The sequence below is a fragment of the Orcinus orca genome, chromosome 2 (genome assembly GCF_937001465.1).
Source record: "Orcinus orca chromosome 2, mOrcOrc1.1, whole genome shotgun sequence".
Lineage (NCBI taxonomy): Eukaryota > Metazoa > Chordata > Mammalia > Artiodactyla > Delphinidae > Orcinus > Orcinus orca.
In genome coordinates, this window is record NC_064560.1 from 54697011 (window position 1) to 54719324 (window position 22314).

The 22314-nt window shown below is 46.7% G+C and overlaps 1 long non-coding RNA gene across 1 annotated transcript in view; it reads right to left on the reverse strand.

Moving 5' to 3' along the window:
• The window catches only part of LOC117196023 (uncharacterized), a 35393-nt gene that overhangs the window by 12375 nt on the left and 704 nt on the right, over positions 1-22314 (reverse strand). Inside the window, exons 2-3 of the long non-coding RNA XR_007475420.1 lie at positions 8208-8334; positions 7235-7348 (exon numbers count right to left, since the gene is read on the reverse strand). This is a non-coding gene — a long non-coding RNA (uncharacterized LOC117196023). The remainder of the gene's footprint in view (positions 1-7234; positions 7349-8207; positions 8335-22314) is intronic.

The following is a 22314-nucleotide window of genomic DNA, read 5'->3' on the forward strand; positions in this document are numbered from 1 at the left end:
AGCCCAAAAGACCCCAAATAGGTTGAACCTAAAAAAGGTCTACACTGAGGCACATTAAAATTAAATAGTCAAAAGTTGAAGAGAGAATGTTGAAAACAGCAAAAGAAAAACGTCTCATCACATAAAATGAAACTCCATTAAGATTATAAGCAGAATTTTTGGCAGAAGGCTTGAAGGTCAGGAGAGAGTAGGATGATATACTCAAAGTGCTGGAAAAACAAATCTGCCAACCAAGAATACTATGCCTGGCAAAACTGCCCTTTAAAAATGAAGGAGATGGGCTTCCCTGGTGGCGCAGTGGTTGAGAGTCCGCCTGCCGATGCAGGGGACACGGGTTCGTGCCCCGATCTGGGAAGATCCCACATGCCGTGGAGCGGCTAAGCCCGTGAGCCATGGCCGCTGAGCCGCCGCGTCCGGAGCTTGTGCTATATATAGCACTATATATTAAAAAAAAAAAAAAAAAAAGAAGGAGAGATAGACTTTCCCAGACAAACAAAAATTGAGGGAGTTTGTTACCACTTGACCTGCCTTACAAGAAGTGCTAAAGGGAGTTTGTCAAGTTGAAACAAAAGGACACTAAACAACCACACAAAAGCATAAGAAAGTATATATTTTACTGGTAAATATATAGACAAATAAAGAATAGTGCAATACTGTAATGGTGGTGCACAAATCACTTTTAACCCTAGTTGAAAAGTTAAAAGACAAAAGTGTTAAGAATAACTATAACTATAATAATCAATCAATGATTACTTTGAATTTAAATGGATTATACTCACTAATGAAAAGTGACTGAATGGATAAAATAACAAGCTACAACTATATGCTGTGTACAAGAGACTCACTATAGCTTTAAGAACACTCAGAGGTGGAAAGTAAAGGGATAGAAAAAGATATTACATACAAATGGTAACCAAAAGAAAGCAGGAATGGCTATACTTATACGAGACAAAACAGACTTTGAATCAAAAACTGCTACACAAGATAAAGAAGATGATTATATAATGATAAAAAGGTTTACTCAACAGGAAGATATAACAATTATCTATGTACCCATTCCACTCCTGGGTATATATCCAAAGAAAGCAAAAACACTAATTCAAAAAGATACATGCACCCCAATGTTCAGAGCAGCATTATTTACAATTGTCAAGATATAGTACCGGGCTTCCCTGGTGGCGCAGTGGTTGAGAGTCTGCCTGCCGATGCAGGGGACACGGGTTCGTGCCCCGGTCCGGGAAGATCCCACATGCCACGGAGCGGCTGGGCCCGTGAGCCATGGCCGCTGAGCCTGCGCGTCTGGAGCCTGTGCTCCGCAACGGGAGGGGCCACAACAGTGAGAAGCCCGCGTACCGGGGAAAAAAAAAAAAAAAGATATAGTACCAATCTAAGTGTCCATCAACAGATGAATGGATAAAGAAGGTGTGGTGTATACACACACACACACACACACACACACACACACACACAATGGAATACTACTAAGCCATAAAAAAGAATGAAATATTGCCATTTGCAGCAACATGGATGAACTTGCAGGGCATTATGCTAACTGAAATAAGTCAGACAGAGAAAGACAAATACTGTATGAAATCACGTATATGTGGAATCTATAAAATACAACAAACTAGTGAATAGAACAAAAAAGAAGCAGGCTCAGAGATATAGAGAACAAATTAGTAGTTACCAGTTGGGGGGGACAATATTGGCATAGGAGAGTGGGAGGTACAAGCTATTGGTTGTCAGATAGGCTCAAGGATGTATTGTACAATATGGGGAAATAGCCAATATTTTGTAATAAATAAAAATGGAAAGTAACCTTTACAAATGTTTTAAAGTAAAAAAATTTTAATACAAATAAATAAGTTTTGGATTAACATATACACAGTACTATATATAAAATAGATAAACAACAAGGACTTACTCTATAGCACAGGGAACTATATTCAATATCTTGTAATAGGGGCTTCCCTGGTGGCACAGTGGTTAAGAATCCGCCTGCCAATGCAGGGGACATGGGTTTAATCCCTGGTCTGGGAAGATCCCACAAGCCGCAGGGCAACTAATCCCGTGCACCACAACTACTGAGCCTGTGCTCTAGAGCCTGCGAGCCACAACTACTGAGCCCGCGCGCAGCAACGAAGACCCAACACAGCTAAAAATAAAATAAAATAAATAAATTTATTAAAAAAAATAAAAAATCTTGTAATAACCTATAATGGAGAAGAATCTGAAAAAGTATATATATATATATATGCATTTATATACATATACATATATATCTATGTATCACTTTACTGTAGACCTGAAATTAACACGTTGTAAATTAACTATACTTCAATTTTTAAAAGGGTTATAAAATAAATAATAAAAATAAATATATATGCATCCTACATCAGATCTCCTAAATATATAAAGCAAACATCTACAGATCTAAAGGGAGAAATAGATGGCCATACAATCATAGTAGGAGACTCGAATACTCCACTTTCAAAAATGGATGGAACATCCAGACAAAAATCAGTAAGGAAACAGCAGAGTTGAACATCACTATAAACCAATGGACCAAACAGATATATAGTGAACATCCAACAGCAGCAGAGTGCACCTTCTTCTCAAGCACACATGGATTCTCCAGGATAAATCACATTATAGATCACAAAACAAGTCTTAACAAATTTAAGGAGATTGAAATCATCCCAAATGTATTTTCTGACCACAGTGAAATGAAATTACAAATCAATAACAGAAGGAAAATGGGGACATTTATAAATACACAGAAATTAAAGAACATCCTCTTGAATAACACTGAATCAAAGAAGAAACTTAAAGGGAAATTAGAAATATTTTGAGACAAATGGAAAGTACCAAGAGATACCAATAAATACCTACCTCACAAAAGAAAAATCTCAAATAACCTAAATTTACACCTCAAGGAACTAGAAAAAGAGCAAACTAAGATCCAAGTTAGCAGAAGGAAAGAAAAAACTGAAGGTCAGAGCATAAATAAATAAAATTAGAAAATAGGAAAACAGAAAAAAATAGATGAAACTAAGGTGGTTTTTGAAAAGACAAAACAATATCAACAAACCCTTAGCAAGATTAAGAAATAAAAAAGAAAGACTCAAATAAATAAAGTCATAAATAATAGAGAAGACATTACAACAGATGTCACAGAAATAAAAAAATTATTAGAAACTATTATGAACAATTATATACCAATAAATTGGACAACTGAGAAAAAATGGATAAATTCCTAGAAACATACAATCTACCAAGACGGAACCGTGAAGAAATTGAAAGCTTGAACAGACCAGCAATAAATAAGGAGGTTGAATCAGTAACCAAACACCTCTCAGCAAAGAAAAACTCAGGGCCAGGTCTTCACAAGCAATTCTACCCAACATTTGAAGAAGCATTAATACCAATCCTTCTTAAACTCTTCCAAAAATGGAAGAAAGAACACTTCCAAACTCATTTTCTGAAGCCAGCATTACCCTGACACCAAGGCCAGACAAAAAATTAGAAACAGAGCTACCAGATGACCCAGCAATCCCACTTCTGTGTATACACACAAAGGAATTGAAGTCAGGATCTGAAAGAGGTATCTGCACTCCGTGTTCACTGCAGCATTGTTCACAATAGCCAAAACATGGAAGCAACCTAAATGTGCCTTGCCTGATGAACGGCTAAAGAAAATGTGGTATATACACAAAATGGGATATTATCCAGCCTTTAAAGAAAGAAGGAAATCCTGCCATTTGCAACAATATGGATGAACATGGAGGACATTATGCTAAGAGAAGCCAGACACAGAAGGACAAATACTACATAGTACCACTTATATGAGGAATCTAAGACGGCCAAACCCTTAGGAGAGAGTAGAAGGGTGGTTGCTCGGGGCTGGGGAGGGGGGAAACGGGGAGGTGATGGTCAAAGGGTACAAAGCGTCAGGTACCCAAGATGAGTAAGTTCTACAGATCCACACGGCACGGTGCCTGTGGTTCTTAATGTCATGTTATATACTTAGAGCTTGGCTAAGAGGGTAGATCTCCCGTTAAGTGTTCTTATCACAATAATAAATAGCGAGGGTGAAGGAAACTTGGACCTGATGGATGTATTTATGGCATAGACTGGTGATGGTTTCACAGATGCATGCTTATCTCCGAAGTCATCGGGTTGTATACATTAAATAGTTACAGCTTTTTCTATGTCAATTGTACATCAACATGGTGGTTTAAAAAAAGTGAATAGAATCTGATTTGGTCTAGGGAGCTGAAGGCCACATGGACAAAGCTACTGGGACACATTTATAATCCATGTTAAGTGAGCAAAGCTGGCAGAGAATAATACAAACTGTGTCATTTTGCCTATAGAAAAAAATAGGAAACATGCAAAAATATTACAGCAATTACCTCCAGATGGTGGGATAACAGATGATTTTTACATGTTTTTCTTAAGTTTCCTGTGTCTCTTCGCACAGGAAGAACAATGGAGCTGACTTCAGAATCTGAATTTGTATCGGTCACAGTGATTCGTTACAGATGACAGAATCCACTTTTTGTGGTTTGAGCAGAGGGGGCTTATTCCTGGGTGTTAAGACTGAGATTCCAGGACTACCAGGGAACAAAGAGTGGAGGCCCCATAGCCAGGTACAACACAGCCTAGACAATCCCCTGACTCCACCTAAGACGGTTGCTATGGAAACCCCAATGTCTGTGATGCTCAGGCCCAGACACTGGGGCTGCTGCTGTGGAAGAACGAGACCCCTCTGTTCCCGGCCATCCAGGAGCCCCATCCCTCCACCACCCTGTGTTGCTCACTTCCGCCTTTTAGATCGCAGGCAGGCTTCTGTCCAGAGGAGCTGAGGCCACCTGCAGAACCCTAGTTGCACGGGTGTCTGGGAAATATAGATTTCAGGTTTTCCAGAGACAAAAGGCATGGAAAGAGGGGGTGGCACACAGGTTGAATGACTCAGTCTGCAGGATCCACTACAGAAGCAAGGCAAGGGTGACAAGACGATCACATGTACCCTTGACCTTCTGAAGTCCATACGGTGGGTCAGTTATCCATGGTCTTATGATAAGGACAGCAGGAGGCTCTCTCTCAGTCCAGGGAGTGCTGGCTGCCAGAGCCCCTCGCCCTGGCCTTCTCTCACTTCCAAATGCCAGCACCTCTCTGCTTGGGGACTTCTGCTGCTGGAGACCCCTTGGCCTCCTTGGGGCAGGCTGCAGTGTGGAGGCTTAGCGTCCCAAGGAGCAGACTCAGCCAGGACCCCAGCCGCCTCTCTGCACTGGCTCCCAGGCTCCCTAGTGGGCCGATTCCTGTTGCCCACAGTAGGGGGATCCTGCAGTGGGGGCATCCTGTATTGCGGGATCCTGCAGTAGTGGAATCCTCTAAGGGGGCTCCACAGCAGCAGGCAGCTTGATAACAGTCATAGTCACCTTCTCTTCCTCTTCTCACTTCCCTACACCCTTGCCTTCACCTCCATATAAACTCCTTGTGCCAGAATCTGTATCTCCAGGTGTGGCCAGGGCAGCCCAAACTAAGGCATCTCTGGCCTGAGCACGTGTACATGTAAAGCCTCAACCTGATTCTTTACGACCTTCTGGGGACGGGGCCCTGGGGGTGGGTTAAGGGCTATGAGGCTGCTTCTGTGACCTTGCATCCATTCACACCAGTTTGGAAAGTCATCTTGTTCTTGGTTCTCATCCTCCTGGGCAGGAAACTAGAGGGCTCCGGGATGCTCCCTCCGCCTGCTGCCCTGTCCACACTGATGCCGCCGGAGTTCTGCCCACCCCCTCTCTGCGTCATGCATTACTCCTCTGCCGTAGGACCAGCAAGGGTGTCCTCTGAACGCGCCATCCTTGGTTTAAATGTGACTCTGCTATTAGCATGTGAGGTTGGGCCAACTCCGTCATGGGTGCAGGCAGCAAACATTTCCCTGGAGCCTGCCCAGTGCCAGGCCCTGCATCACCCACCACAGAAGTCACCCTTCCCTCCAGCCCCGCAGAGTTGCCCACGAGCACCGCCCAGTGGCAGGGAGCTCACATCCTCGGTTACACCTTCGGGCAGCTGGTGAGAGAAGCAGCTTTATCCATCAACCCCTCCGGGCCGGGTGTCTGACTTGTCTCCTTCCATATTCTTGGGGCTAATTGTTCCTGTCACCCTTCATCCACAGATGAGGCTCCTGGAGGTTGAGTGACATTCTGGGGTCGCTTGGCAGGCAGTAAGGGGAGGGACTGGGTAGGGACCAGGAAGGCCTGCTCAGGGTCCTTTCCTGTTCCCTGGGGCGTCCTGGCCGCTCAGACACAGGACGTCCCAGGACATGGGGCTCCTGGCACTGCTGCGTCACTGCCTCTCAGCCGTTTAGCTGGTTTCCATTAAACCTTGATGTACACACGGGACATACAAAGCTTATCTACACACGTGTGTGTGCGTGCGCTGCACACAGTTTAAAGCTCCACCACAGTGCAGACACGGGTGTTGACCCCCGAGTCAGTAAACGGGCATTTCCAGCGCGGCCCTCCTGCAAACAGCCCTCTCCCTGGGGTGACGGTGCCCTGACATTTGTGACGATCCTGGCCCTGCTTGGCCTCATCGTCTGACTCCCAGGAGGGCACCTCTCAGCCGACGCGCTGGGTTGGCCTGTGTTACTTCATTCACATGGACTGTGACACGTGCCCTCTTTGGGGACTGGCTGCCTGGGAGACTCTCCCTGCTGCGGGCAGAGCTGTAACTTTTACCCTTTGACCAACCTCTCCCCATTTCTCCCACCCCATGTGACTTGATTATTGCTGGAAAGATGAGTTTAGAACTGACAATTTCCCTGCTAAGCTGACAAGCGTAAAAGCTTAATTTGAAAACAAACCCAATTCCACTCACGGTGCAAAGGCAGAGACTGGGACTTGGTCAAGCCTGGGCCTGAGCCCTCAGTTTGGGGAGACGGACAGTTAGGACCTCACAGGTATCTGGTCCTGTCCACGTGACTTTTATACACTCTCCACCTTGATGGAGCCTGTGATTTTATGGGAAAATGAGTTTTAAAAATTAAATTATTAAACTTGACGATACTGTAAAAAGGTGTACAGTTTACTTATCCTTCATTTGTTTACTCTGTCTGCAAAGTGTCTCGTAAGCTGGTTTAAAATAGAATGTTTAGTAGAAAATTTGAGGTTCAGTAAGGCCAACAGGTCAGGAGACACCTGCCACTGAAAAGAGAGTTTCTACTCACAGTCCTGGAGGAGAGGGAGGACACACCACGCAGGGAGCATGGGGAGGGCAGGAGGCGGAGGAGCCCAGAGCCGTGGATGGACAGACAGATGGACAGGAGCCTTCATTGCAGCTTCTGTGGAGGGAACGACAAGCAGGGTGAACAGGCTGAGGACCGGCCAGGCTGAGCAACTTCATGGGCTCTGGGCTGTAGGGGCCCCCAGTGGCCTGGAACCTGACCCTGGGGGAGCAGGGCAGGTGGACAGTGGCTCAGAGCATGAGTCCAACACAGGAGATGCTTGGTTTGTATTTGAAAAGTGGGTGCTGGGGGACTTCCCTGGCGGTCCAGTGGTCAGGACTTGGCGCTCTAACTGCCGAGGGCCTGGGTTTGCTCCCTGGTTGGGGAACTAAGATCCTGCAAGCCGCGAGATGCAGCCCAAAAAAACCCCCAAAAAACTGGGCCCTAAAAGGACTCCTCCTGCGGGGGGGCTGACAAGGGGGGCAGGGGGGGCTGACAAGGGGGGCAGGAGGCCAAGGGGCTGACAAGGGGGGCAGAGGGCAAGTCGAGGTGACACAGAACAGGGGGTATCCTGCAAAAACAAAGCACCAAGTTTACAGAAGGTAGAAACACGGTCTGTTCAGGCTCAGCTCAAATGTCACCTCCTCAGAGGAGCCGTTCCTGCCTGCACAGTCTACACGGACAGCCTCCCCAGCCCTCAGCCACTTCATTCCTGCACAGTGCTCAGGGCTGGCCCCCGGCTGTGCACGCAGAAGAAGGGCCCTCACAGGGGCCACAGGCCCCGCATGACCTGGTCTCCCATCTCTCTTCCCCCCACCCTGCCCTCCTGACTTCCCCGAGTCCTGCATGTCCCCACAGCACGTGGCCTTCTAACAGGCCGTGTGCTCACTGAGCGCCTCCGTCAGTGCCGGGCCCGCTGCCCAGGTCAGCGCGGGCACACAGGGGGCTCAGCAAGCAGTGAATCAACGGCTCTTACCATCACTGCCTGGAACGTTCTCGTCTGTGGCCTCAGCGTCCACACACCCAGTGCACGTTCACTGAGGCCTTACTGTGTGCTGGGCAAGCTCCAGACACCTGGTCTCCATTCTCATGCAGCAGACAGCCTGGGGGCGTGAGACAGAGAAAAATCAGTAAAATACAGGCCAAGTCAGGCAGTGAGATGTTCCATGGAGAAAAACAAAGTCAGGCAGGACGTTGGAGTGAAGTCCTGGAGGTGTTTAGGGAGCAAGCGATGCAGAGGGAGAGCGTTCCCAGCTGAGGCTATGGCCAGTTCAAGGGCCCTGAGGCCACAGTGGGCTGCAGATGCAGAGTCTTAGTTTTCCGTGTGGATTCTTAGTTTTCTCTCCAGTCTGTATGTGGCTTTTATTTATAATCCTTGGTTTCACCTTTCTTCCTAATTAACCTGAGTCTGGGTCACCATCTGTTGAGTTTAGCAAATTCTATCCCGGTGATTTAAAGTGGAAACGGGTGGAGGACGAGGGGAAGATGGCGGAAGAGTAAGACACAGAGATCACCTTCCTCCCCACAGATACACCAGAAATACATCTACACGTGGAACAACTCCTACAGAACACTTACTGAACGCTGGCAGAAGACCTCAGACCTCCCAAATGGCAAGAAACTCCCCACATACCTGGGTAGGGCAAAAAAAAAAAAGAAAAAACAGAGACAAAAGAATAGGGACGGATCCTGCACCAGTGGGAGGGAGCTGTGAAGGACGAAAGGTTTCCACACACTAGGAAGCCCCTTCACTGGCGGAGACTGCGGGTGGCAGAGTGGGGAAAGCTTCGGAGCCGCGCAGGAGAGTGCAGCAACAGGGGTGCGGAGGGCAAAGCAGAGAGATTCCCGCACAGAGGATCAGGGCCGACCGGCACTCACCAGCCCGAGAGGCTTGTCTGCTCACCCGCCGGAGCGGGCGGGGTTGGGACTTGAGGCTCTGGCTTCGGTCGGAGCGCAGAGAGAGGAATGGGGTTGGCGGCGTGAAAACAGCCTGAAGGGGGTTAGTGTGCCATGGCTAGCCGGGAAGGAGTCCGGGGAAAAGTCTGGACCTGCCGAAGAGGCAAGAGACTTTTTCTTCCCTCATTGTTTCCTGGTGCGCGAGGAGAGGGGATTAAGAGAGCTGCTTAAAGGAGCTCCAGAGACGCGCGCGAGCCGCGGCTAAAAGCGCGGAACCCAGAGACGGGCATAAGACGCTAAAGCTGCTGCTGCCACCACCAAGCCTGTGTGCGAGCACAGGTCACTATCCACACCCTCCTTGCGGTGAGCCTGTGCAGCCCGCCACTGCCAGGGTCCCGGGATCCAGGGACAACTTACCCGGGAGAACGCACGGCGCGCCTCAGGCTGGTGCAACGTCACGCCGGCCTCTGCTGCCGCAGGCCCGCCCCGCACTCCGCGCCCCTCCCTCCCCCCGGCCGGAGTGAGCCAGAGCCCCTGAAGCAGCGGCTCCTTTAACCCCGTCCTGTCTGAGCGAAGAACAGACGCCCTCCTGCGACCTACACGCAGAGGCGGGGCCAAATCCAAAGGTGAGCCCCGGCAGCTGTGCGAACAAAGAAGACAAAGGGAAATCTCTCCCAGTAGCCTCAGGAGCAGCGGATTAAAGCTCCACAATCAACTTGATATACCCTGCATCTGTGGAAGACCTGAATAGACAGCAATCATCCCAAATTAAGGAGGTGGACTTTGAGAGCAAGATTTATGATTTTCTCCCCTTTTCGTCTTTTTGTGAGTGTGTATGTGTATGCCTCTGTGTGAGATTTTGTCTGTATAGCTTTGCTTCCACCATTTGGCCTAGGGTTCTATCCGTCCGTTTTTTTTTTCTTAATAATTTTTATTTTAATAATTTTATTTTATTATACTTTACATTCTTTCTTTTTTCCTTCCTTCCCTCCTTCTTTCCTTCCTTCCTTCCTTCCTCCCTCCCTCCATCCCTCCCTTCTTTTCTTCTTTCTTTCTTTCTCTCTTTCTTCCTTTCCTTCTACTTCTACTAATTCTTTCTACTTTTTCTCCCTTTTATTCTGAGCCGGGTGGATGAAAGGCTCTTGGTGCTGCAGCCAGGAGTCAGTGCTGTGCCTCTGAGGTGGGAGAGCCAACTTCAGGACACTGGTCCATAAGAGACCTCCCAGCTCCACATAATATCAAATGGCGAAAATCTCCCACAGATCTCCATCTCAACACCAGCACCCAGCTTCACTCAACAACCAGCAAGCTACAGTGCTGGACACCCTATGCCAAACAACTAGCAAGACAGGAACACAACCCCACCCATTAGCAGAGAGACTGCCTAAAATCATAATAAGGCCACAGACACCCCAAAACACACCTACAGACGTGGACCTGCCCACCAGAAAGACAAGATCCAGCCTCATCCAACAGAACACAGGCACTAGTCCCCTCCACCAGGAAGCCTACACAACCTGCTGAACCAACTTTAGCCACTGGGGACAGACACCAAAAACAATGGGAACTACGAACCTGCAGCCTGCAAAAAGGAGGCCCCAAACACAGTAAGATAAGCAAAATGAGAAGACAGAAAAAAACACAGCAGATGAAGGAGCAAGATAAAAACCCACCAGACCTAACAAATGAAGAGGAAATAGGCAGTCTACCTGAAAAAGAATTCAGAATAATGATAGTAAAGATGATCCAAAATCTTGGAGATAGAACAGACAAAATGGAAGAAACATTTAACAAGGACCTAGAAGAACTAAAGATGAAACAAGCAACGATGAACAACACAATAAATGAAATTAAAAATACTCTAGATGGGGCTTCCCTGGTGGTGCAGTGGTTGAGAGTCCGCCTGCCGATGCAGGGGACACGGGTTTGTGCCCCGGTCCGGGAGGACCCCACATGCCACGGAGTGGCTGGGCCCGTGAGCCATGGCCACTGGGCCTGCACGTCCGGAGCCTGTGCTCTGCAGCGAGAGAGGCCACAACAGTGAGAGGCCCGCGTACCGCAAAAAAAAAAAAAAAAAAACTCTAGATGGGATCAATAGCAGAATAACTGAGGCAGAAGAACGGATAAGTGACCTGGAAGATAAAATAGTGGAAATAACTACTGCAGAGCAGAATAAAGAAAAAAGAATGAAAAGACCTGAGGACAGTCTCAGAGACCTCTGGGACAACAATAAACGCACCAACATTCGAATTATAGGGGTTCCAGAAGAAGAAGAGAAAAAGAAAGGGACTGAGAAAAATATTTGAAGAGATTATGGTGGAAAACTTCCCCAATATGGGAAAGGAAATAGTTAATCAAGTCCAGGAAGCACAGAGAGTCCCAAACAGGATAAATCCAAGGAGAAATACGCCAAGACACATATTAATCAAACTGTCAAAAATTAAATACAAAGAAAATATATTAAAAGCAGCAAGGGAAAAACAACAAATAACACACAAGGGAGTCCCCATAAGGTTAACAGCTGATCTTTCAGCAGAATCTCTGCAAGCCAGAAGGGACTGGAAGGACATATTTATTATTTATTTATTTATTTATATATTTTTGCGGTATGTCGGCCTCGCACTCTTGTGGCCTCTCCCGTTGCAGAGCACAGGCTCTGGACTAGCAGGCTCAGCGGCCATGGCTCACGGGCCTAGCCACTCCGCGGCATGTGGGATCTTCCTGGACCAGGGCACGAACCCATGTCCCTTGCATCGGCAGGCGGACTCTCAACCACTGCACCACCAGGGAAGCCCCGGAAGGACATATTTAAAGTGATGAAGGAGAAAAACCTGCAACCAAGATTACTCTACCCAGCAAGGATCTCATTCCGATTTGATGGAGAAATTAAAACCTTTACAGACAAGCAAAAGCTGACAGAGTTCAGCACCACCAAACCAGCTTTACAACAAATGCTAAAGTAACTTCTCTAGGCAAGAAACACAAGAGAAGGAAAAGACCTACAATAAGGAGCCCAAAACAATTAAGAAAATGGGAATAGGAACATACATATCGATAATTACCTTAAATGTAAATGGATTAAATGCTCCCACCAAAAGACACAGATTGGCTGAATGGATACAAAAACAAGACCCTTATATATGCTGTCTACAAGAGACCCACTTCAGACCTAGGGACACATACAGCCTGAAAGTGAGGGGATGGAAAAAGATATTCCATGCAAATGGAAACCAAAAGAAAGCTGGAGGAGCAATTCTCATATCAGACAAAATAGACTTTAAAATAAAGACTATTACAAGAGACAAAGAAGGATACTACATAATGATCAAGGGATCAATTCAAGAAGAAGATATAACAATTGTAAATATTTATGCACCCAATATAGGAGCACCTCAATACATAAGGCAAATACTAACAGCCATAAGAGGGGAAATCGACACTAACATATTCATAGTAGGGGACTTTAACACCCCACTTTCACCAATGGACAGATGATCCAAAATGAAAATAAATAAGGAAACACAAGCTTTAAATGATACATTAAACAAGATGGACTTAATTGATATTTATAGGATATTCCATCCAATAACAGCAGAATACACATTTTTCTCAAGTGCTCATGGAACATTCTCCAGGATAGATCATATCTTGTGTCACAAATCAAGCCTTGGTAAACTTAAGAAAATTGAAATTGTTTCAAGTATCTTTTCCGACCACAACGCTATGAGACTAGATATTAATTACAGGAAAAGATCTGTAAAAAATACAAACACATGGAGGCTAAACAATACACTACTTAATAATGAAGTGATCACTGAAGAAATCAAATAGGAAATTTAAAAATACCTAGAAACAAATGACAATGGAGACACGACTACCCAAAAACTATGGGATGCAGCAAAAGCAGTTCTAAGAGGGAAGTTTATAGCAATACAGTCCTACCTTAAGAAACAAGAAACATCTTGAATAAACAATGTAAACTTGCACCTAAAGCACTTAGAGAAAGACGAACAAAAACCCCCCAAAGTTAGCAGAAGGAAAGAAATCATAAAGATCAGATCAGAAATAAATGAAAAAGAAATGAAGGAAACGATAGCAAAGATCAATAAAACTAAAAGCTGGTTCTTTGAGAAGATAAACAAAATTGATAAACCATTAGTCAGACTCATCAAGAAAAAAAGGGAGAAGACTCAAATCAATAGAATTAGAAATGAAAAAGGAGAAGTAACAACTAACATGGCAGAAATACAAAAGATCATGAGAAATTACTACAAGCAACTCTATGCCAATAAAATGGACACCTGGAAGAAATGGACAAATTCTTAGAAACGCATATCCTGCCAAGACTGATTCAGGAAGAAATAGAAAATATGAACAGACCAATCACAAGCACTGAAATTGAAACTGTGATTAAAAATCTTCCAACAAACAAAAGCCCAGGACCAGATGGCTTCACAGGCGAATTCTATCAAACATTTAGAGAAGAGCTAACACCTATCCTTCTCAAACTCTTCCAAAATATAGCAGAGGGAGGAAAACTCCCAAACTCATTCTATGAGGCCACCATCACCTTGATACCAAAACCAGACAAGGATGTCACAAAGAAAGAAAACTACAGTCCAATATCACTGATGAACATAGATGAAAAAATCCTCAACAAAATACTAGCAAACAGAATCCAACAGCACATTAAAAGGATCATACACCATGATCAAGTGGGGTTTATTCCAGGAATGCAAGGATTCTTCAATATACGCAAATCAGTCAACGTGATACACCATATTAACAAACTGAAGGAGAAAAACCATATGATCATCTCAATAGATTCAGAGAAAGCTTTTCACAAAATCAACACCCATTTATGATAAAAACCCTGCAGAAAGTAGGCATAGAGGGAACTTTCCTCAACATAATAAAGGCCATATATGACAAACCCACAGCCAACATCGTCCTCAATGGTGAAAAACTGAAAGCATTTCCACTAAGATCAGGAACAAGACAAGGCTGCCCACTCTTATTCAACATAGTTTTGGAAGTTTTAGCCACAGCAATCAGAGAAGAAAAGGAAATAAAAGGAATCCAAATCGGAAAAGAAGTAAAGGTGTCACTGTTTGCAGATGACATGATACTCTACATAGAGAATCCTAAAGATGCTACCAGAAAACTACGAGAGTTAATCAATGAATTTGGTAAAGTAACAGGATACAAAATTAATGCACAGAAATCTCTGGCATTCCTATACACTAATGATGAAAAATCTGAAAGTGAAATCAAGAAAACACTCCCATTTACCATTGCAACAAAAAGAATAAAATATCTAGGAATAAACCTACCTAAGGAGACAAAAGACTTGTATGCAGAAAATTATAAGACACTGATGAAAGAAATTAAAGATGATACAAATAGATGGAGAGATATACCATGTTCTTGAATTGGAAGAATCAACATTGTGAAAATGACTACTACCCAGAGCAATCTACAGATTCAATGCAATCCCTATCAAACTACCACTGGCATTTTTCACAGAACTAGAACAAAAAATTTCACCATTTGTATGGAAACACAAAAGACCCCGAATAGCCAAAGCAATCTTGAGAACGAAAAACGGAGCTGGAGGAATCAGGCTCCCTGACTCAGACTACAGTACAAAGCTACAGTAATCAAGACAGTATGGTACTGGCACAAAAACAGAAAGATAGATCAATGGTACAGGACAGAAAGCCCAGAGATAAACCCACGCACATATGGTCACCTTATCTTTGATAAAGGAGGCAGGAATGTACAGTGGAGAAAGCACAGCCTCTTCAATAAGTGGTGCTGGGAAAACTGGACAGGTATATGTAAAAATAGGAGATTAAATCACTCCCTAACACCATACACAAAAATAAGCTCAAAATGGATTAAAGACCTAAATATAGGGCCAGACACTATAAAACTCTTAGAGGAAAACATAGGCAGAACACTCTATGACGTAAATCACAGCAAGATTTTGACCCACCTCCTAGAGAAATGGAAATAACAACAAAAATAAACAAATGGGACCTAATGAAACTTAAAAGCTTTTGCACAGTAAAGGAAACCATAAACAAGACCAAAAGACAACCCTCAGCATGGGAGAAAATATTTGCAAATGAAGCAACTGACAAAGGATTCATCTCCAAAATTTATAAGCAGCTCATGCAGCTCAATAACAAAAAAACAAACAACCCAATCTAAAAATGGGCAGAAGACCTAAATAGACATTTCTCCAAAGAAGATATACAGAGTGCCAACAAACACATGAAAGAATGCTCAACATCACTAATCATTAGAGAAATGCAAATCAAAACTACAATGAGATATCATCTCACACCTGTCAGAATGGCCATCATCAAAAAATCTAGAAACAATAAATGCTGGAGAGGGTGTGGGGAAAAGGGAACCCTCTTACACTGTTGGTGGGAATGCAAATTGATACAGCCACTGTGGAGAACAGTATGGAGGTTCCTTAAAAAGCTACAAATAGAACTACCATATGACCCAGCAATCCCACTACTGGGCATATACCCTGAGAAAACCATAATTCAAAAAGAGTCATGTACCAAAATGTTCATTGCAGCTCTATTTACAATAGCCCAGAGATGGAAACAACCTAAGTGTCCATCATCGGATGAATGGATAAAGAAGATGTGGCACATATATACAATGGAATATTACTCAGCCATAAAAAGAGACGAAATTGAGCTATTTGTAATGAGGTGGATAGACCTAGAGTCTGTCATACAGAGTGAAGTAAGTCAGAAAGAGAGAGACAAATACCGTATGCTAACACATATATATGGAATTTAAGAAAGAAAATGTCATGAAGAACCTAGGGGTAAGGCAGGAATAAAGACACAGACTTACTAGAGAATGGACTTGAGGCTATGGGGAGGGGGAAGGGTAAACGGTGACAAAGCGATAAAGAGGCATGGACATATATACACTACCAAACGTAAGGTAGATAGCTAGTGGGAAGCAGCCGCATAGCACAGGGAGATCAGCTCGGTGCTTTGTGACCGCCTGGAGGGGTGGGATAGGGAGGGTGGGAGGGAGGGAGACACAAGCGGGAAGAGATATGGGAATATATGTATATATATAACTGATTCATTTTGTTGTGAAGCTGAAACTAACATACCATTGTAAAGCAATTATACTCCAATAAAGATGTTAAAAAAAAAAAAAAAAAAAAGAGTCATGTACCAAAATGTTCATTGCAGCTCTATTTACAATAGCCCGGAGATGCAAACAACCTAAGTGTCCATCGATAGAGGAATGGATAAAGAAGATGTGGCACACATATACAATGGAATATTACTCAGCCATAAAAAGAAATGAAATTGAGCTATTTGTAATGAGGTGGATAGACCTAGAGTTTGTCATACAGAGTGAAGTAAGTCAAAAAGAGAAAGACAAATACCGTATGCTAACACATATATATGGAATTTAAGAAAAAAAAATGTCATTAAGAACCTAGGGGTAAGATAGGAATAAAGACAGAGACCTACTAGAGAATGGACTTGAGGATATGGGGAGGGGGAAGGGTGAGCTGTGACAAAGCCAGAGAGTGGCATGGACATATATACACTACCAAACGTAAGGTAGATAGCTAGTGGGAAGCAGCCGCATAGTACAGGGTGATCAGCTCGGTGCTTTGTGACCACCTAGAGGGGTGGGATAGGGAGGGTGGGACGGAGGGAGTCGCAAGAGGGAAGAGATATGGGACCATATGTATATGTGTAACTGATTCACTTTGTTATAAAGCAAAAACTAACACACCATTGTAAAGCAATTATACTCCAATAAAGATGTTAAAAAAAAATTCAAAAAAAAAATAAAGTGGAAACGGGTGAATGCGGGTCAAGTCAGTGCGTGTTTACTGGTTGGCCTCCCTGGGCCCAGCTGTGTCTGGCACCAGGCGGCTGTGTAGTGAGCATGACTGTCTCTGCCCTGAAGACCCCAGTTAGTGAACATCCAGACGCCCTCAGTCCCGGTCTGCTGCCCCCCTGCCCCCCTTCATCTGGGTCTCAAGCTCCCGCGCTGATCTCAGTTGCACCTTCCTCCCCCACCTCCTTCAATTTTAATTTTTTTTAACTTGGAAGCCGTGTCACGACGGTGCCCCTCAGTAGTGAGAAACTCAGTCACCACTTCAGCAGTGGAATCCACTTGTCATGCCTGAGCTGAGGCTGGACAGGATGGAAACACAGGACGTGGAGGAGGAGACGGCTCAGGGGCTGGGCCTCGGGGCAGGCAGAGGGGAGGGGGGGAGAGAGAGGAGGAGGTCACGGCAGGAGGAGGTGAGTCCAGGGGCTCCCAGGGTCTCCTCCTGTCACCTCCTGCTGCTCCCGCCTCAACACGGGAGCCTGAATCCCACGCTGCATCCCACCTGCAGGCCCTCACATGACTGGGCCTCCAGCAGGAGCCCCTCTCCTCTACTCACCAGCAGCAATGCCCTCACCCTTCAAGACCCTGCTCTTCTGAGGGCTTGTCCCTGACCCTGCCTGCCCGGGGCACCCGTCCCACTGTGACCCACTCACCCGTTCTGCGTTCACCTCTCCTGGTTGTCACGGCCTGAGGATGACCTGATGCCCCGGGACATGGTCTGCTTCTCAGGACCAGCTGAGAGACCAGCAGACCTTGGTTATAAGCTCTAAGTCTGCGTGACCCTGGGCGAGTCCCTTATGCCCTGGGAGCCTCCGTCTCTCACTGTAAAGGGGTCTAGCAGTTGCCACCCCACAGCGACAGTCAGCTGCTGGACCTGCCAGAGGAGAAGCAGGGCCGGGGGCCTGTGGCTGTGACCTTCAGGGCTGACCCTTGAAGCGGGCCTCGGCATGGCCAGGGTTTGCAGAAAGCCTGGGTGCAGCGATGCATGAGGGGGTGGGAGAAGGGCAGAGGTTAGGGGCCAGCTTTGGAGCCAGAAGACAGGGCATCCAAGGGACACTTTCCAGAGCCCATGGCCCTGGGCCTCTCCCACTCCCACCCCTTCCTGGCTGCCTTCAGAGGACATGCGAGGAACCCCTCTTTTGAAGGCTACACTCTCAGCCCATTTATCCTGTCCGCCCGGCGTTCAGGGCAGGCTCCACATGACTGTGGTCCTCAAGTGCAGTGTGAAGCAGTGAGGGCTGGAGGGAGGACTGCAAACTCAGATGTCTCCAGGGGCCAGGCAAGGAGAGGCTGGGGGAATGCCTGGGCCCGGGGGAATCTTAGGGGGTGGTGGGGACTGTGATGAGCTGGGGACACAAGCTCCGTCCAGATAGGGCTCCCACTCAGCCCCAGAAGAGCTTTGCCCATAAGGAACGTCACCCAGGAGGCCAGAACTTCTCACTTCATATCAAAACTAACAAACTAACAAAGCTCGAAGCCTGGGTTTTTGCCTGAAATCTTCTGGTTTTTAAATGTTAGAATTAATTTAAAAAATCTAGACTTGCCCCTGAGCCCTAGTTCGAGGCCCTTGGTTTAAGACCAAGGGTGGGCTGGGCAGCCACCCTGAGGCAGGGTCCAGGCTGGATGCCCTGTCACTGCACAGCCTCTGTGCCCACGTCCCCACCCCTGCCCAGTGCCTCCTCACTGATGTTCAGGGGACAGCTTCATCCCCAGGAAGCAGCCCCCGGGTCAGGGTATGGAGGGAACAGGGCTCTCCTGGGATTGCCCTTTCCTTCAGCAGATCTTCGGCAGCTGGAGCTTGGAGACCACTCGTGCTCGCGCGCACACACACGCGTGCACACACACGCGCACGCACACACGCACACACTGATCCAGCCCTCTACCCACCAGACTAGGCTTGCCCTTCGTGCTGAAGAGCTGGAGTTGACCTCCCCCAGAGGAGCATCCCTGTGCAGGAGAGTGAGTGAGCCTTCCCTGCAGCCCTAAACCTGTACTGAGCACCTGCTGTGTACTTGGTCCTGGCATGGGAGCTTGGGACATGGGGGGAGCCTGGGCATCTGACCACAAGGGACCAAATAAACCAGATGAGAAGGCAGTGATGTCAAGGGCTTCAAGGAGGAAGGAGAGTACATCTGACGGGGAGGGGAGGTCAGGTGCCTGGGGTGGCCTTGGAGCATCACCGCCATGTGACCTGGGGGAACAGGGGACAGGTGTGTTTGGTGGAACTGCATGCACAACGGCTCAGAAGGTGTGGGGAGTAGAGGGATGTAATCCTGTACCTGTAGCAGGCCTCCTTCCCCCTTCCTCTGTAATGATGGGGCAGCTGATGAGAGCAGCTCTCAGTGAGCCCTCCTGGGGCCCTGTTACTAGTTCTCTATTCTAGATGAGGACACTGAGGCACAGAGAGGGCAGGGGCCACCAAAGGTCACAGAGCAGGGCCTTAGTGAGTCCTCCTGCAGCCTAGTTACAAGTTCTTTATTATACATGAGGTCTCTGAGGCACAGAGAGGGCAGTGGCTGCCTAATATCACAGAGCAGGTTCTTAGTGAGCCCCCCTGGGGCCTGTTACAAGTTCTCTACTGCAGATGAGAACACTGAGGCACTGAGAGTTCACTGTCCTCCCAAGGTCTCAGAGCTTGGTCTTAGTGCGCTCTTCTGGGAGGGGGTCCTGTTACTAGTTCTCCATTACAGACGAGGACACTGAGGCACAGAGAGGGCAGCGGCTGCCCAAGGTCACAGAGCAGGGTCTTTTTGAGTTTTCCTGGAGGCCCTGTTACTCTGTTACAGCCAAGGACACTGAGGCGCATAGAAGGAGCAGGGAAGCCCTGCTATCACCCAGGCCCCACTGCCTGTGTCCTTCACGACCGGCTTTATGCTGCCAGCAGGGCTGCAGGCCTGGAGTGGACGTGGAAGGCAGTTCACTGCAGCATTATTTACAATAACCAAGATATGGATGTAACCGAGCAGGACCCTATGGGGCCTTCCCGGGACAGACCCCTCCCCCATATTCTCTGCTGTAGCTCCTCTCTGAAGTAGCCAGATAATAGTATCTCACGCATGTTTCCTGAGTTTTTCAGATGCTAAAACCCCCACCAAGTGGAAAAAATTAACTACTTGATGATCATGAGCTCCCAGACCTACTGGCACCTAAGGACTGATAAAGTTAACCCCTGTGACACCTCACCATCGACCAATCAGAGAATCGTGTACAAGCTGATCACACACCCTGTGACCCCCCCTCCCTCACCTGGCCTTTAAAAATGCTTTGCTGAAACCCTCTGGGGAGTTCGGGATTTGGGGGTCATGAGCCACTCGTCTCCTTGCTGGCCCTACAATAAACCTTTCTCTGCTTCACTCTGGTGTTTGTTTGGCTTCACTGTGCATCGGGCACATGGACTTGTGTTCAGTAACATGGAAACAACCTAGGTGTCCATCGACACATGAATGGGTGAAGAAAATGTGACATATATATATATATATATATATATATATATATAAATTATATATATAAAGGAATCTTACTCAGCCATAAAAAAGAAGGAAATCTTGCCATTTGCAGCAAGGATGGACCTCGAGGGCATTATGCTAAGTGAAATAAGTCAGACAGAGAAAGACACTTACAACCTCACTCACAGAGTTGAACAAATAAACCAAACTCATAGAAACAGAGAACAGGATGGCCATTACCAGAGGCTGGGTGTTGAGGGGGCTGGTGAAATGGGCGAAGAGGGTCAAAAGGCACAAACTTCCAGCTGTACGATACACAAGCCCTGGGGATGTATGTACAGCAAAGTGACTGTGGTCAACATCACTGTGCTGTGTATGTGAAAGTTGCTAAGAGAGAAGATCTTCAAAGTTCTCATCACAAGAAAAATAATCTGTAGCTGTGTGTGGTGGTGATGGTAACCAAACTTACTGTGGTGATCATTTCATAATATGTACCTATATCAAATCATGATGCTGGACGCCTAAAACTAACAGTGTTATGTGACAATCATACCCAATATCCATATCTCAGCAATCAGGGGTGAGAGCGTGGACAACCTGTTGCCGAAGCTGCGTTTGCTCTACAACAGCAGAGGGCTGGGAAATAATTTTTGGGAAGAGTGTGCCGACCCTGGCCCGGAAGACAGTGGTTTAGCAGCAACAACAGCGTGCCTGGGTGCACGCTCAGCCCAGCCAGCCCCTGTGCTCTACCTGTCATCCCATTTAATCCCCTCCCCACCCTAAGAGGGAGAGACTTCAATATTCCCATTTTACAGATGAGAAAACGGAGGCCCAAGTGTTGGAGCCAGCTTTGAACCCGTGTTGTGATTTCAAAGTCACATCTCAACCCAGATTTCTGGAAGGTGGGGGTCCAGGCACTGGGGACCCTCCCTCTTCCACACTTAGAGTTGTGCCCCAGGGCCCACCATCCCAGAGGCTGCTGGATGAACACATTTAATCCACTTATTCTGCACCCACTCAGCGCTTGGCTGCTGCTCTCCTGCTGCTGCTGACACTTCAGCCGGCTGAGGTTGTACAGGTTACTCGTCACCACCTGCCCACCCTGCCCTCCTGTGGGGCAGGGCCCTCCTTGCCTCGTTATTCTAAATCCTTAGCTCAAAAAATCTGCACAACTGCATTAAAAGAGCCCTGCTCGCCTATGTGGAGGCCTTGACAAGGGGAAGGGAGGGGAAGTTTTGGGGTGGCCTCTTATACTGAAGGGACATGAAAAGGGAAACTATTTATGTCCCTAACGGGACTCAATGTGAAGCTAAGAGCTTTGTCCCATAGAGAAATAAAAGCCCCCCACCCTTCACCTGTGAAAGCAGCTCAGGCGCTATGGTACCCTGTCTGCCTGTCTGGCCCATCCATATTTGGTCTGTGAACACCTCCGGGGCAGGCCTCTGCCTTCTCCTCTCTGTGCCCCCTGAGCCTGCACACCGTGTGCCTTCAGAGCCTCAGGGACCTCACCCCACCCCGACCATGGCCAGAAGCCTCCAGCCATCAAAATGCCTGTGGAGTCACTTTGGCCCAAGCACTGCTGGGTACCTTAGCCCCGTCTAAAGAACAAGCCATACCATGTGGCTTCCCCAGAGTTCAAGCAGCGGGATCTGGGGGTTCTGTCTGGCTCCACACTTCCTCACTGTAGCCCAGTTACCTCCCTTCTCTGAGCCCCAGTCTTGTCCTCTAAACGGGGACATGGATTGCTACCTTAATGGGACTAATTCTGTGAGGACTAATTTGGGTGATCCTAGAATTTATAGCTGGCCCCAATAGATACCGCTTGAATCCATTCGGATC